The sequence below is a fragment of the Stenella coeruleoalba genome, assembly GCF_951394435.1.
Source record: "Stenella coeruleoalba genome assembly, chromosome: 4".
Classification (NCBI taxonomy): domain Eukaryota; kingdom Metazoa; phylum Chordata; class Mammalia; order Artiodactyla; family Delphinidae; genus Stenella; species Stenella coeruleoalba.
The window spans coordinates 19,082,399-19,097,279 of record NC_137149.1 but is presented as its reverse complement, the minus strand read 5'-3'; the positions used below and the strand labels follow the sequence as shown (position 1 = coordinate 19,097,279).

The following is a 14,881-nucleotide window of genomic DNA, read 5'->3' as shown; positions in this document are numbered from 1 at the left end:
ATTGCTGTAAAAGATAATTAACTATATAAAGCAAAAAAGCTGTAACAATATATTGTGTTTACAGCATATAAGGCAATAACTGGGAATACACTGTTATAAGATTAATATACAGATGTTAAGTGGTATAATATTGTTTGAAGGTTGACTCAGATTATTTTAAAATATTACTGTAAATTCCAGAGCAACCACTAAAAACGTTCTTAAATGACATCTAAATATTAAGTCAACAGAGGAGATAAAATGGAATCATAAAAAAATGTACAATTAAACCCAGAGAAGTCAGCAAAAAATAATGGAACAGAAAACATCTAGCCTTAAGATTAAAGATTTTAATCCAACCACATTAATAATCATTTTAAATGTGAATTGCCTAACATACCAGTAAAAAATATATATATATATATATTGGATTGGATAAAAAAACAAAACCTAACCATACACTAACCACAATAAATTCACTTTATATATAAAGATACAGATAGGTTTAAAACGAAAGGATACATATCATGAAAACACTAAAAGAAAGCTGGAGGAGATATATTAACTTCATAAAAAATAAACTACACAACAAGGAATATTATATTATCAGACCAAACAGTGATGTGACATAAAGTGATCAGTCATCCAGGATGACATAATAATCCTATATGTGTATACATCTACACTTTAAAATATGTGAGGTAAAAACTAAAAACAGATAGGAATGAAAAGATAGACATGTTCACAATTATAGCTGGAGATATCAAGATGCCTCTCTTAGTCACTGATAGAACAAGTAGGAGGAAAATCAGTAGAAATATAGATGACCTGGACAACACTAAAAGTCAACTCGACTTAGCTGGTATTTATAAAACACTCTACCCAACAACAGCAGAATATAGATTCTTCCCAAGTTCAAACAGAACATTCCCAAAACAGACCATACTCAACCCTAAGACAAACCTTAACAAGTATAAAATAGAAATCATACAAAGATAGTATGTCTTAAACCATAACAGAATTAAACAAGATATCTGAAAAAAATCCTGAAATATCTGGAAATTTAACAACACACTTCTAAGTAAGCCAAGAGTCAAAGAGGAAGTCCCAAGGGAAATTTTAGAATATTTTAAGCTAAATGAAAATGAAAATGTATCAAAATTTGTGGGATGCAGCTACAGCAGTGCTTCGAGGGAAATTTATAGAATTAAACATTCATATTAGAAAAGAAGACCTGAGATCAGTAAACTATGCCTGAATAAAGAAATCAGAGAGCAAAAATAACAAATCCAAAGCAAGAAGAAGGAAGGGCATAATAAAGATGAGAGCAGAGATAAATAAAATTTAAACAGAAAAATAACAGGAAAAAATCAATAAAGCCAAAATCTGCTTCTTTGAAAACATCAATAAAATTGATCAACCTCTAGTCTGGCTGAAGAAGACACAAGTTACCAATATTAGGAATAAAAGAGGGGATATCACTACTTATCTCACAGACATTAAGATAATAATAAAAAATTATATGGCCATGTATTTGGCACAATTACACAAAACTTAGATGTAATATGCTAATCCCTTAAAAGGTGCAAAATACCAAAACTCACCTAAGAAATAGATAACATAAATATTTCTATATTGATTAAAGAAATTGAATTTGTAAGTTAAAACCTTCTCCCTGCCCTGAAAAAAAAGAAAACTCCTGCCCCAGATGGTTTTACTGAAAAAATTCTGAAAAATTTACTGTAAAATACAACATTCAAAGAAGAAATAATACTAATTCTACCTAATCTTTGTCAGAAAGTAGAATACTGAATACTTCCCAACTGATTCTATGAGGCCAAATTATCCTAATGTTAAAACCAATGACATTACAAGAAAGAAACACTTATAGCCCAATATTCCTCGTGAACACAGATGCAAAAATCCTCAACAAAATAGTAGCTAATTGAACACAGCAATATATTGAAAGGATAATACATAACACACAAGTGAAGTTCACCCCAGAAATTCAAGGATGGTTCAACATTTGAAAATCAATCAATGTAATTCACTGTATTAACAAACTAAATTTTAAAAGAAAGACCTCTGACCTACAGCCACCCAGAAGAAGATGGCCACCCCAGCAGTGTCTGGGCTCTCCCTGCAGGTGTGATGCTTCAGCACATCTGTGGTCAGGCCATTTGCCAAGCTTGTGATGAGGCCACCTGTTCAGATATATGGTATGTTTTTGGGTTTTTTTATACGTACGAGAATATTTACTGCAACGTTAGGTATTTGTACTTGCAAAAACACTGGACACAACTTACAGCTGTTAAAAAAAACAATGGCAATTTGCCCACATACTACCACAAAGGCAACTGCAGAGCAATATATATAACTTCACTGCTGCAAAACAAACTAAATAGTTTGTATGTCTGCATATCTATAGAAAAATACTGGAAGAATACCCACCAAACTACATATTCATAGCAACTGTCTCAAGTAAGGAGATTAAGGAAGGAATAAGACAGACCTTTCCCTTTTTTTTTTTTTTTTAACTGCTATTTTGTTTTTTGTATTGCTTGCGATTTTTACCATTAGCCTATAGTGCTTTTGCAATTTAAAAAGCAGGGAGCAGGGGAGAATGAGGAAATCAATGTTGGCAAGAACTCTGCAGCCCCTCGCTTAACAATTAGTAAATGCTACCATGGCAGGGACAAGATACTTCCTGAAGACCATGAGAGGCATGAGACAACGCCCCTCTTCATCACTTTCCCCCAGCCTAACATCCACTCACGGCTGTGCTTTGGTCACGATCCAGCCCCACCCTTCCAAGGTCAGCTCACAGGGCATGTCCTCCTGGATGCCTCCCCCAATACCTCCAGGCAGAGTCAAGGAATCTCCCCTTCGGACTCCTTGTCCATACTTCAGCAGACACTTATCACACTGCCACAATTATTTGCCCACAAATCTGTCCTCCCAGCTTGCTCTTTGTGTCTCCAAGAGCAGCGACTGTTCTCACCATCTTGCACTCCCTGGCAGTCAGCACAGTGACGGCGCTTGTGAGATGTACAAAGGACCCCAGGGCACCGTGGAGGCTGTGGTACAGGAGGGAGAGCCCTTGGCTCACCCTCACCTGCTGTTATGATGTCGGGAAAGCTAACGAATTTATCTGCCTCTCGGGTTTTTCATTAGTAAAGTTTGAAAAACATGAGATCTGACTGCACGAGGTACGCAAAAGCGTTTTCTGATATGCTCTTTATTCTACTGCATTTAAACAGGATAAACTGAAGCAAGTAGAAAAGGAATAGTACAAATCTTGAAGGAACCCAAAACGGCTGCTTCTATTATGAATCCCTATGCAAAGCGTTCCATTAAAGTGAAAAGCTTAAATGACATGACAACAAAAGAGAGGTTTTCTCCCCTCATGTCCAACCTGCTCAATTTGCTTGCTGAAAATGGTCACTTGAACAATATCGCTGGAGTTATTTCTGCCTTTTCTACAATGAGTGTCCACCATAGAGAAGCACGTTGCAGAGTTAACACTGCAACTTCTTTAGATGAAGCCACTCTTACTGAATTAAAAAACGGTCCTGAAGAGCTTCCTAAGTAAAGGCCAAGTATTGAACTTGGAAGTTAAGACTGATCCATCAATCATGGGTGAAATGATTGTCCATACTGGAGAGAAATATGTTGAATGTCTGCAAATCCCAAGATTCAGAAGCTGAGCAGAGCAATGTGGGAGAGTTTCTAAAAGTTGATTTTCTGTCAGTGAAAATTCTTAAACTTGGAGCAACAATAAAATGCTTCCTGAACAGAAAAAAAAGAAAAAGATCTCAAAAGATACAAAAAAGCATTCAAGAAAATTCAACATCCATTAACAATAAAAAAAAAAAATCTTCATCAAATTAGGAACAGAAGAGAATTTCCTAAGCTTAATAAAGGACATCTGTGAAAAACCTATAGCTAACAGCATAGTTAATGGTGAGAGAATGAATTCTTTCCCTTTAAAATCCAGAACAAAGCAATGTTTCACTGCTATGATATATAATACCATACTGGAAGTTCTAACCAGTGTTTTAAGAAAAAGTAGCCTTCACATAAATATGCCAAATTGTTTTTTGACAAAGGTGCAAAAGAAACTCAATAGAAAAAAAATAGTTTTCTCAAATGGTGTTGGAATAACTGGATGTCCATAGGCATAAAAAAAAAAAAAAGCTCAACATAATCCTACTACCTTATACAAAACATTAACTCCAAGTGGAAAAATATATCATATACCTAACTTAAAATTATAAAACTGTCTAGAAGTAAACATAGGGGAAATGTGTGACCTTGGGGTTTGGCAATGAGTTTTTAGAGACAGTATCAACAGCATGATCCATAAAAGAAAACATTGACATAGGCATACCTCGTTTTACTGAGCTTTGCTTTATTGTGCTTCGCAGATACTGCATTTTTTTTTTTTTTTTTTTTACACAAATTGAATGTTTGGCAAGCCTGTATCATCAGATGCTGGTTAGAATTTTTCACCAATTAAGTATTTTTAAATTAAGGTATGTGCATTGTTTTTTTAGATATAATGCTATTTCACACTTAATAAGCTTCAGTATAGTGTAAACATATTTTTCATATGCACTGGGAAACAAAAAACTTCGTGTTAACTCGCTTTACTGTGATACTCACTTTATTTCAGTGGTCTGGAACTGAACATACTATATCTCCAAGGTATGCCTGTAAATTGGACTTGATCAAAATTAAAAACTTCTGATCTACAAAGACACTGTTAAGAGAATAAATACTCAAGCCACTAACTGGGAGAACATATCTGCAAACCACATATCCAATGAAGGATCTGTATAAAGAATATACAAATACTCTTCAAACTTAATAAGAAAATTTCCAATTAGAAAATGGGCAAAAGACTTGAACAGACACTTAACTAAAGAATGGCAAAGATATATGAAAAGATACTCAACATCATTAGTCATTAGGGAAGTGCGTATTAAAACAACAATTAGATACCACTACATACTTACTATAATGGCTAAAATAATAGTTAAAAAAACTAACAATACCAAATGCTGGTAAGAGTGCACAGCAATAGGAATTATTTATTGTTGGTGGGATTGCAAAAATGTTATAGTCACTCTGGAAAATTCTGGCAGTTTTTTCTAAATTTAAGTATACGTTTACTGCTATGGACCAAATGTTGGGGCCTCCCTAAAATTCATATCTTGACACCTAATTCCCAATGTGACGGTAAGTGGAAGTGGGACCTCTGAGTGGTGATTAGATCATGAGCCCTTATGAATGGGATTAGTGCCCTTATAAAAGGGACTCCAGATTGCTCTCTTGTCCCTTCTGCCATGTGAAGACACAGCAAGAAGATGGCCATCTATGAACCAGGAAGCGGCATCTTTCATCAGACACGGAATCTGCCAGCAATCTGGACTTGCAACCCTCCAGAACTATGAGAAATATTTGCTATTTAAGCCACCCAGTCTATGGTATTTTTGTTATAGCAGCCCAAACAGACTAGGACACTTACTGTATAACCCAGCAATCCTACTTAAGGTAAGTAGCTGTATTCATAATTACCAAAAAGTGGTAACAACCAAAATGTCCTTCAACAGGTGAACAGATAAACAGTGTTATATGCATACAATGGAATACTACTCTGCGACAAAAATGAATAAGCTATTTATTCACCTAACAACTTGGCTGAATCTTAAATGTGTTTTTCTAAATGAAAGAAGCCAGATCTAAAAGGTTACATATTGTATGATACTATTTGTATGACATTATAGAAAAGGAAAAAAAAAGCTATACTGAAAACAGACCAGTGATTTCCAAGAGTAAAGGGAAGGAACAGGGGTGGGTCACATATGGAAATGTTAGGGTAATGGAACCATTCTGCATGGAACTGAGATGGTCAATATATGACCCCATGTATCTGTCAAGACCCACAGAACTGCACTTGACGAAAGTAAGCTTAACTGTATGCAAGTTTAAAAGACCAAGAGGGATGCCAGGATGAAGTGCAGACTGTGACAAATGAATATAACTGTGTTATAAAACCATGACATGATCTCACTGAAGGGGATGGAAAAACAACTGACCTAAGTAACTCTGGAAAACAGTGTTCTGACCAGATAATGTAAGACTAAAGAATAAAAAAAGAACTAAGCACTGTGCTTTAGTTGGTAAATATGTTTCTCATACTGGTTAACAAATCTGTGACTACTTTACGTGCTCAACAGATAAACTGTAGACACAGCCACATTTCTCATTGTCAGAGTAAGAAGAGACACACAGGCGAGGGGGAAGGCTAGAATGAATGTTGTGGTGTTGGATTACAGACAAAGGTATAAACTCATCATTATGTACAGATACCAAAATACAAATGTGTCTGCATATATGAGTTAGCATACTTAAATATATTTACTAGTTCTGTTTTCTGTGCAAGCATAGAAGCAATGACACTTCTAAAGCAACAAGTACAACTAGCTCCAAGATCTTAGTTTCTCATTATCATTATCCAGTAAAAATAACCAGGGCTTCCTGGAGTAGGTGTGGGGCGTGGAAAATACACGCACATCTTATAGTTCCAGAAAGTAAGGAAATACTTTCTTTAAAATGGGAACATGTCAAAAGGGCACAGGAGGCAACAATGAAAGAGCTCCCAATGTTGGAATAATCTGAACGACAAAATAATGACAGTAATGGATTATACCCAAATAATAAAATAAATATCAGTGACTCCACACTGGTATGTAAGGGAAGGGGACTAACGTTTCTTAAAAAGAATTCCAAATAACAAATGTAAGAGGAATGAAAGAAAGAGAAAATCACCATTAGAACACCACAGTAGAAGTTATGGTTCAAGATGGTGAAGTAGTAAGATCCCGAACTCACCTCCTCCCACAGACACACCGAATATACAGCTACATATAAAACAATTTCCTCTGAAAGAAACCACAAAACTAGCTGAAAAACTCCTACGCAATGGGCGACCAAAAAACCCCACATCGGAACAGGCAGGAGAGGCTGAGACACAATCTTGCTGAAAACCCCACCCCTAGTGTGGTGACCCACAATCAGTAGGAAACTCACAACTCCAAGCTTCTCCCTGAGGAACAAAGGGTCTGAACCCCACACCTGGCAACTTTTAAGACCTGCACCTGAGAGATGAGCCCCCAAAACATCTAGCAACACAGGACTTGCATCCACAAAACACAGAAGGCTATAGTGAACTGAGAAACAGTTCTGAGGACATCCTGGGCCAAGCGGTGAGGAAGCCGACTGAAACACCCAGTCTTTCTGTAAAAGAGGTCTATTTGCTTATCTTAAAGCTTTGGTCTAAGGGGCAGGCATCTAATGTAACACACATTAGGCCCCCACTGAAATATTCTCCAAAGATAACAGAGGCCACCTTTGTACTCTCCCTCTTTTTTTTTTTTTTTTTTTCCCGGTACGCGGGCCTCTCACTGCTATGGACTCTCCCATTGCGGAGCAAAGGCTCCAGACGCGCAGGCTTAGCGGCCATGGCTCATGGGCCCAGCCGCTCTGCAGCATGTGGGATCTTCCCGGACCGGGGCACGAACCCGTGTCCCCTGCATCGGTAGGCAGACTCTCAACCACTGCGCCACCAGGGAAGCCCTGTGCTCTCCCTCTGCATAACTCCAGGTCATGGTATCTCCCAGAAAGGGGTTAGTGCACATATCTGGTGCCCTAGTTTTTGTGCATATCACCCAAGAGTCACCCCTTGACTGCTGGCTCTGGTGGACAGAAAGGCTTATATTCGTAAGTCCCACAGGACTGTAAAAAACAGAGTTCTTAACTGGCTATTCCCCCAGGGCATGGTGGAGAAGCAGCAGACTGACATGCCCAGTCTTTCTGTGAAAGAAGCTTATTAATTTATCTTCCTACCCGTGGCCTGAGGGGCAGGCTTCAACTAAAACAAGTATATAAGGGACCATTGAAAACCTCTCCAGAGACCAGAGAGGCTGGTGGGTGCCATCTTCATGTTTTCCCTCTGCCCCAAGTCAGGTCACCAGTGGCTCTCTGAGAAAGGAGCTTGTGCACATGCCTGGTACCACAGCTTTTGTAGCTGCCACCCAGAGGACACAGCTCTTGATAGCCTGGCTCTGGTGGCTAGTAGGGTTGGGTTTGTGGGTTAAATGGGATGGAAGCAAACAAAGAAAAGTTCTTAATTAGCTGTCACCCCAGAACTCAATGCAGAGGGAGCAAACTGCAAAGCCCATTGCTGAGTCTTCCCATGAAACAGAAAAGCCTACTGCTGAGTCTTCCCCCAAAAGTCTTCATACTTTAAAAGCTGATCCCTGAGGGTCCAGCTTCCAATCAGTCTGCATCTAGGTAATGACTGAAGTCCTCTCCTTTGGGACAATGAAAGATTTTGGCACATGCTCAACTACAGAGAGGCACTAAGAACAAAGTAGACTACTTAGACAACCACAAGAGTTTGAGATATCAATGGCATTTTTCACAGAACTAGAACAAATAATTCTAAAATTTGTATGGAAACACAAAAAAACCCTGAATAGCCAAAGAAAAATCTTAAGAAGAACAAAGCTGGAGGTATCATGTTCCCTGATTTCAAATTATACTACAAAGATACAGTCATTAAAACTGTCTGGTATTGGCACATAAAGAGACACATAGATCAATGGAACAGACTAGAGAACCCAGAAATAAACCCACACTTATATAGGCAATTAATCAACCACAAAGGAGGCAAGAATATACAGTGGGGAAAAGACAGCTTTTTCAACAAATGGTCTTGGGAAAATTAGACAGCTACATGCCAAATAATCAAACTGGACTACTCTCTCACACTATGCACAAAAATAAATTCAAAATGGATTAAATACTTAAATATAAGATTAGATACCATAAAACTTCTAAAAGTAAACACACCCAGTAAGCTCTTTGACATCAGCCTTAGTAATATTCTTTTGGATATGTCTCCTCAAGCAAGGGAACGAAAGCAACAATAAACAAACGGGACTACATCAAACTAAAAAACTTTTGCAGAGCAAAGGAAACTATCAACAAAATGAGAGGCCACCTACTGAATGGCAGAAAGATATTTGCAAATGACACATTTGATAAGGGGTTAAGATCCAAAATATAAAAGAACTCATACAACGCAAGATCAATAAAACAACCCTATTAAAAATGGACAGAGGATCTGAACAGACATTTTTCCAAAGAAGACATACAGATGGCCAAAAGGCAATTGAAAAGCTACTCAACATCACTAACCATCAAAGAAATGCAAATCAAAACCACAATGAGATACCATCTCACACTTGTCAGAATGACTATCGTGAAAAAGACAACAAATAACAAATACTGGCAAGGATGTGGAAAAGGGAACCTTCATACACTGTTGGTGGGAATGTAAATTGGTGCAGTCACTATGAAAACAGTATAGAGATTCCTTAAAAAATTAAAAATAGAACTACCATATGATCCAGCAATTCCACTCTTGGGTATTTATCCAAAAAAACAAAAACATTAATTAGAAAAAATATATGTTAATAGCAGCATTATTTACAATAGCTAAGATATGGAAGCCACCTAAGTACCCACCAAAGATGAATGGACAAAGATGTGGTACCTATACATACACATATATGTATATATACATACACACACACAGAGGAATATTACTCAGCCAGAAAAAAAGAATGAAAACTTGCCTGACACAACAACATGAATGGACCAAGAAGGTATTATGCTAGGTGAAATAAGTCATGTAGAGAAAGAAAATACTGTATTATTTCACTTATATGTAAAATATAAAAAAACACAAATGAATAAACATAACAAAACAGAAACAGAATATACCATCAGGCCACTCAAGATGGAGATTCTCTTGCTCTCTGTACATCCCTTGCTCAACCAGTACATGCTTTATCTACATGCTACTCAAATGACTAACCTTCTCTCTCATTCATAGAGCCTAATTAGTAACTGCCTACATGGTTGCCCCCAGCATCAGATAGTGACTGTTATAATCTTTAGATCAGAAAGGCTCCGCCCTCCTAGTTTATCAAAGGGGTTATGATGGACATGCCCCTTTGCTGGTTTCCCTGGTAACCAATAAGCCAACCTGATGTCAATTCCACCTACAACTAGTAACCTCCCTCTTCCCCTAGTAGCAACGACAGCTGCTGTGTCCTGCCTGCTGTCCGCCATCCATGGTGGAGTGCTGCTCCAGGAACTCCTTGCTTCAGATGTGTAAGATCCTCTATCCAATAAACCACCGATATCGCTGTCTATGGGCTTTTTCTTCAGTCTTGAGGCTAGGCAATTACAAAACTTGCAGGCCTGTGGAATGCAGCTCAACCTAGTTACAGATATAGAGAACAAACAGGTGGTTGCTAGATGGGAGAGGGGCTGGAGGGGGTGGAAAGAAATAAATGAGGGAGATTAAGAGGTACAAACTTCCAGTTGTAAAATAAATGAGTCACAGGTATGAAATGTATAGCGTGGGGAATACAGTCTGTAACTCTGTAGTATCTTTTTATGGTAACAGATCGTAACTATATTTATTGTGGTGATTATTTTGAACTGTGTAGAAAGATCAAATCACTATGTTCTGTAACAGGAACTAACACAATGTTGTTGGTCAATTATACTTCAAAAACAAATAAACTCATAGAAAAGGAGACCAGACTCATAGTTACCAGAAGCAGGGATTAGGAGGAGGAGCGATTGGACGAAGGCAGTCAAAAGGTAGAAACCTCCAGTTATAAGATAAGTAAGTACTGGGGAGGTAAAGTACAACATGATAAATATAATTAACACTGCTGTATGTTATGTATGAAAGTTGTTAAGAGAGTAAATTCTGAGTTCTCATCACAGGAAAACATTTTTTTCTCTTTCTTTAATTTCATATCTATATGAGATGATGGATGTTCACTAAACCTATAGTGATAATCATTTCATGATGTATATAAGTCAAATCATTATGCTGTACACCTTAAATTCATACAGTGCTGGATGTCAACTATATCTCAATAAAACTGGAAGAGGAAAAAAGACAATAGAAAGGATCAGTGAAACTAAGAGCTGGCTCTCTGAAAAGATAAACAAAATCGAAAAACCTTTAGCTAGAGTCAACAAGAAAAAAAGAGAAGGCTCAAATAAATAAAATCATAAATGAAAGAAGATACATTACAACTGATACTACAGAAATACAAATGATCCTAAGATACTACTATGAACAATTATACACCAACAAATTGAACAACCTAGGAGAAATAAATTCCTGGAAACAGACAACCTACCAAGACTGAATCAGGAAGAAGTAGAAAATATGAACAGACCAATTACTAGTAAGGAGACTGAATCAATAATCAAAAACCTCCCAACAGACAAAAGTCCAGGACCAGACACCTTCACTGGGGAATTCTACCAAACATTTAAAAAGAATTAATACCAATCCTTCTCAATCTCTTGCCAAAAATGCAAGAGGAAGGAATATCCCAAAACTCATTTTATGAAGCCAGCACTACCCTGACACCAAAACCAGACAAGGACAGCACAAGAAAAGAAAATAATAGGTCAATATTCCTGATCAGCACAGAAGTAAAAACCATCTACAAAATATTAGCAAACTGAATTCAACAATACATTAAAAGAAGGATCATGCACCATGATCAGGTAGGATTTATTACAGGGATGCAAGGATGGTTCAACACCTGCAAATCAATCAACGTGATATATCAAGTTAACAAAAAGAAGAATAAATATAATTGTCTCAATATATGCAGAATTCAACATCCACTTATGATAAAAACTCTCAACAAATTGGGTATAGAGGGAACATACCTCAAGATAACGAAAGCCATTTATGATAAGCCCACAGGTAACATGATACTCAATGGTGAAAAGCTCAAAGGTTTTCCTCTAAGATGAAGAACAAGACAAGGATGCCCACTCTTACCACTTTTATTAAACATAGTATTGGAGGTCCTAGCTAGAGGCAAGAAAAATAAATGAAAGGCATCCAAATTGGAATGAAAGAATTAAAACTATCTCTATTTGCAAATGACATATTACAAATAGAAAACCCTAAAGACTTAGATCTAATTTACAAATTCAGTAAAGTTGCAGGATACAAAATCAGCATACAAAAATCTGGTGCATTTATATACACTAATAAAGAACTATTGGGGCTTCCCTGATGGCACAGTGGTTAAGAATCTGCCTGCCAATGCAGGGGACACGGGTTCAAGCCCTGGTCTGGGAAGATCCCACATGCTGCAGAGCAACTAAGCCCACGCGTCACAACTACTGAGCCTGTGCTCTAGAGCCCACGAGCCACAACTACTGAGCCTGTGTTCTGCAACTACTGAAGCCCACATGCCTAGAACCCATGCTCCACAACAAGAGAAGCCACCACAATGAGAAGCCCGCGCACTGCAACGAAGAGTAGCCCCTGCTCGCCACAACTAGAGAAAAGCCTGTGTGCAGCAACAAAGTCACAACACAGCCAAAAATAAAAATAAAATAAATTTTAAAAAAAAGAACTATCAGAAAGGGAAATTAAGAAAACAATCCCATTTACAATTGTATCAAAAAAGAATAAAATACCTAGGAAGAAATTATCCAAGAAGCTGAAAAACCTGCATGGTGAAAACTATAAGACGCTGATGAAAGAAACTGAAGATGACACAAATAAATGGAAAAACATTCCATTCTCATGGATTGGAAAAATTAATATTGTTTATATGTCCATACCACCCAAAGCAATCTACAGATTCAGTGCAATCCCTCTCAAATTTCCAATGGCATTTTTTTCAAAGAAATAGACAAACAATACTAAAATTTGTATGGAACAACAATAGATCCCAAACACCCAAAGCAATCTTGAGAAAGAACAAAGTCAGAGGCATCATGCTTCTTGATTTCAAACTACACAATAAACTACAGTAGTCAAAACAGTATGGTACTGGCACAAAACAGACACATAGATCAATAGAATAGAGCAGGGAGCCCACAAATAAACCCACGCATGTATGGTCAATTAATTTATGATAAAAAAGCCAAGAATATACAATGGTTAGTCTCTCCAATAAAACTGGACAGCCACATGCAAAAAAATAAAGCTAGACCACTATCTCACACCATTCACAAAAATAAACTCAAAAAGGATTAAAGACTTGAACATAAGACTGGAAACCACAAAACTCCTAGTAGAAAACATAGGTGGTGAGCTCCTTGACTTTGGTCTTGGCAATGATTTTTTGAATTTGACACCAAAAGCAAAGGCAACAAAAGCAAAAATAAACAAGTGAGACTATATTCAACTAAAAAGTTTCTGCACAGGAAAGGAAACCATTAACAAAATGAAAAAGCAACCTATGGAAAGGGGAAAAAATTGCAAATAGTATATCTGATAAGGGGTTAATATCAAAATATATAAAGAGATCATAAAACTCAATATAAAAACCCCATACAATCTGATTTTTAAAATGAGAAGAAGATTTGAATACACATTTTCCCCAAAGAATGTATACAGATGGCCAACAGGTACATGAAAAAATGCTCAACATCACTAATCATCAAGGAAATACAAATCAAAACCACAATGAGATACTACTTCACATCTGGTAACAGCTATTATTTAAAAGACAAGAAATAACAGGTGAATAGATATAGAGAACAAACGTATGGACACCAAGGGGGGATGGGGGGTTGGATGAATTGGGAGATTGGGATTAACATATATACACTAATATATAGAGAATAGATAACTAATGAGAACCTGCTGTATAGCACAGGGAACTCCACTTCACTGTACAGTAGAAACTAACACAACATTGTAAGACAACAATACCCCAATAAAAAAAAAAGAAAGAAAGAAAGAAAGAAATACCAGGTGAGGATGTGGAGAAAAAGGGAACTCCCATACACTGTTAGTGGGAATGTAAATTCCTTCACTGGTAATGGAAAACAGTATAGCAGTTCCACAAAAAATTAAACATAGAACTACCATACGATCCAGCATTTCCACCACTGGGTATTTATCTTAAGGAAATGAAAAAAGTAACTGGAAAAGATATCTGCACCCCCATGTTCACTGCAGCATTATTTACAATAGCCAAGACATGAAACAACCTAACTGTCCATCAATGGTGAAATGGATAAAGATTATATATATATATATATATATATATATATATATACACACACACACACACATATATGTATATATACACACAACTGAATATTATTCACCCATAGAAAGAAGGGAATCTTGCCATTTGCGACAACATGGATCGACCTTGAGGGCATTATGCTAAGGGAAATAAGACAGAGAAATACAGATACTGTATGATCTCACTTACATATCGAATTTTTAAAAAATGAAGTCATAGGGCTTCCCTGGTGGCGCAGTGGTTGAGAGTCCGCCTGCCGATGCAGGGGACACGGGTTCGTGCCTCGGTCCGGGAAGATCTCACATTCCGCAGAGCAGCTAGGCCCGTGAGCCATGGCCGCAAGGCCTGCGCGTCCGGAGCCTGTGCCCCGCAACGGGAGAGGCCACAACAGTGAGAGGCCCGCGTACCGCAAAAAAAAAAAAATGAAGTCATAGATTCAGAGTACAGATGGGTGGTTGCCAGAGGCAAGGAGTGGGGATGTCAAAGGTACAAACTTCCAGTTATAAGTCCTGGGGATGTTATGCACAATATTTGCTAAGATAGTAGATCTTAAAAGTTCTTATCACAAACAAAATATTTATAACTGTATGTGGTGATGTTAACTACACTTGTTGTGGTGATCAACCTGCAATATATACATACACTAAATCATGTTTTTTTTTTAATAAATTTATTTATTTTTGGCTGTGTTGGGTCTTCATTGCAGTGCACAGGCTTCTCATTGC

General features: G+C 37.3%; 1 pseudogene across 1 annotated transcript; it reads left to right on the top strand.

The window, feature by feature from the left end:
- Nucleotides 1–2,070: 2,070 nt before the first annotated feature.
- LOC307185565 (ATP synthase subunit O, mitochondrial-like) lies at nt 2,071–5,256 on the top strand (annotated as a pseudogene). The gene is made up of 2 exons: nt 2,071–2,198; nt 3,189–5,256. The product of its transcript is annotated as an ATP synthase subunit O, mitochondrial-like (transcript).
- Nucleotides 5,257–14,881: the final 9,625 nt, after the last annotated feature.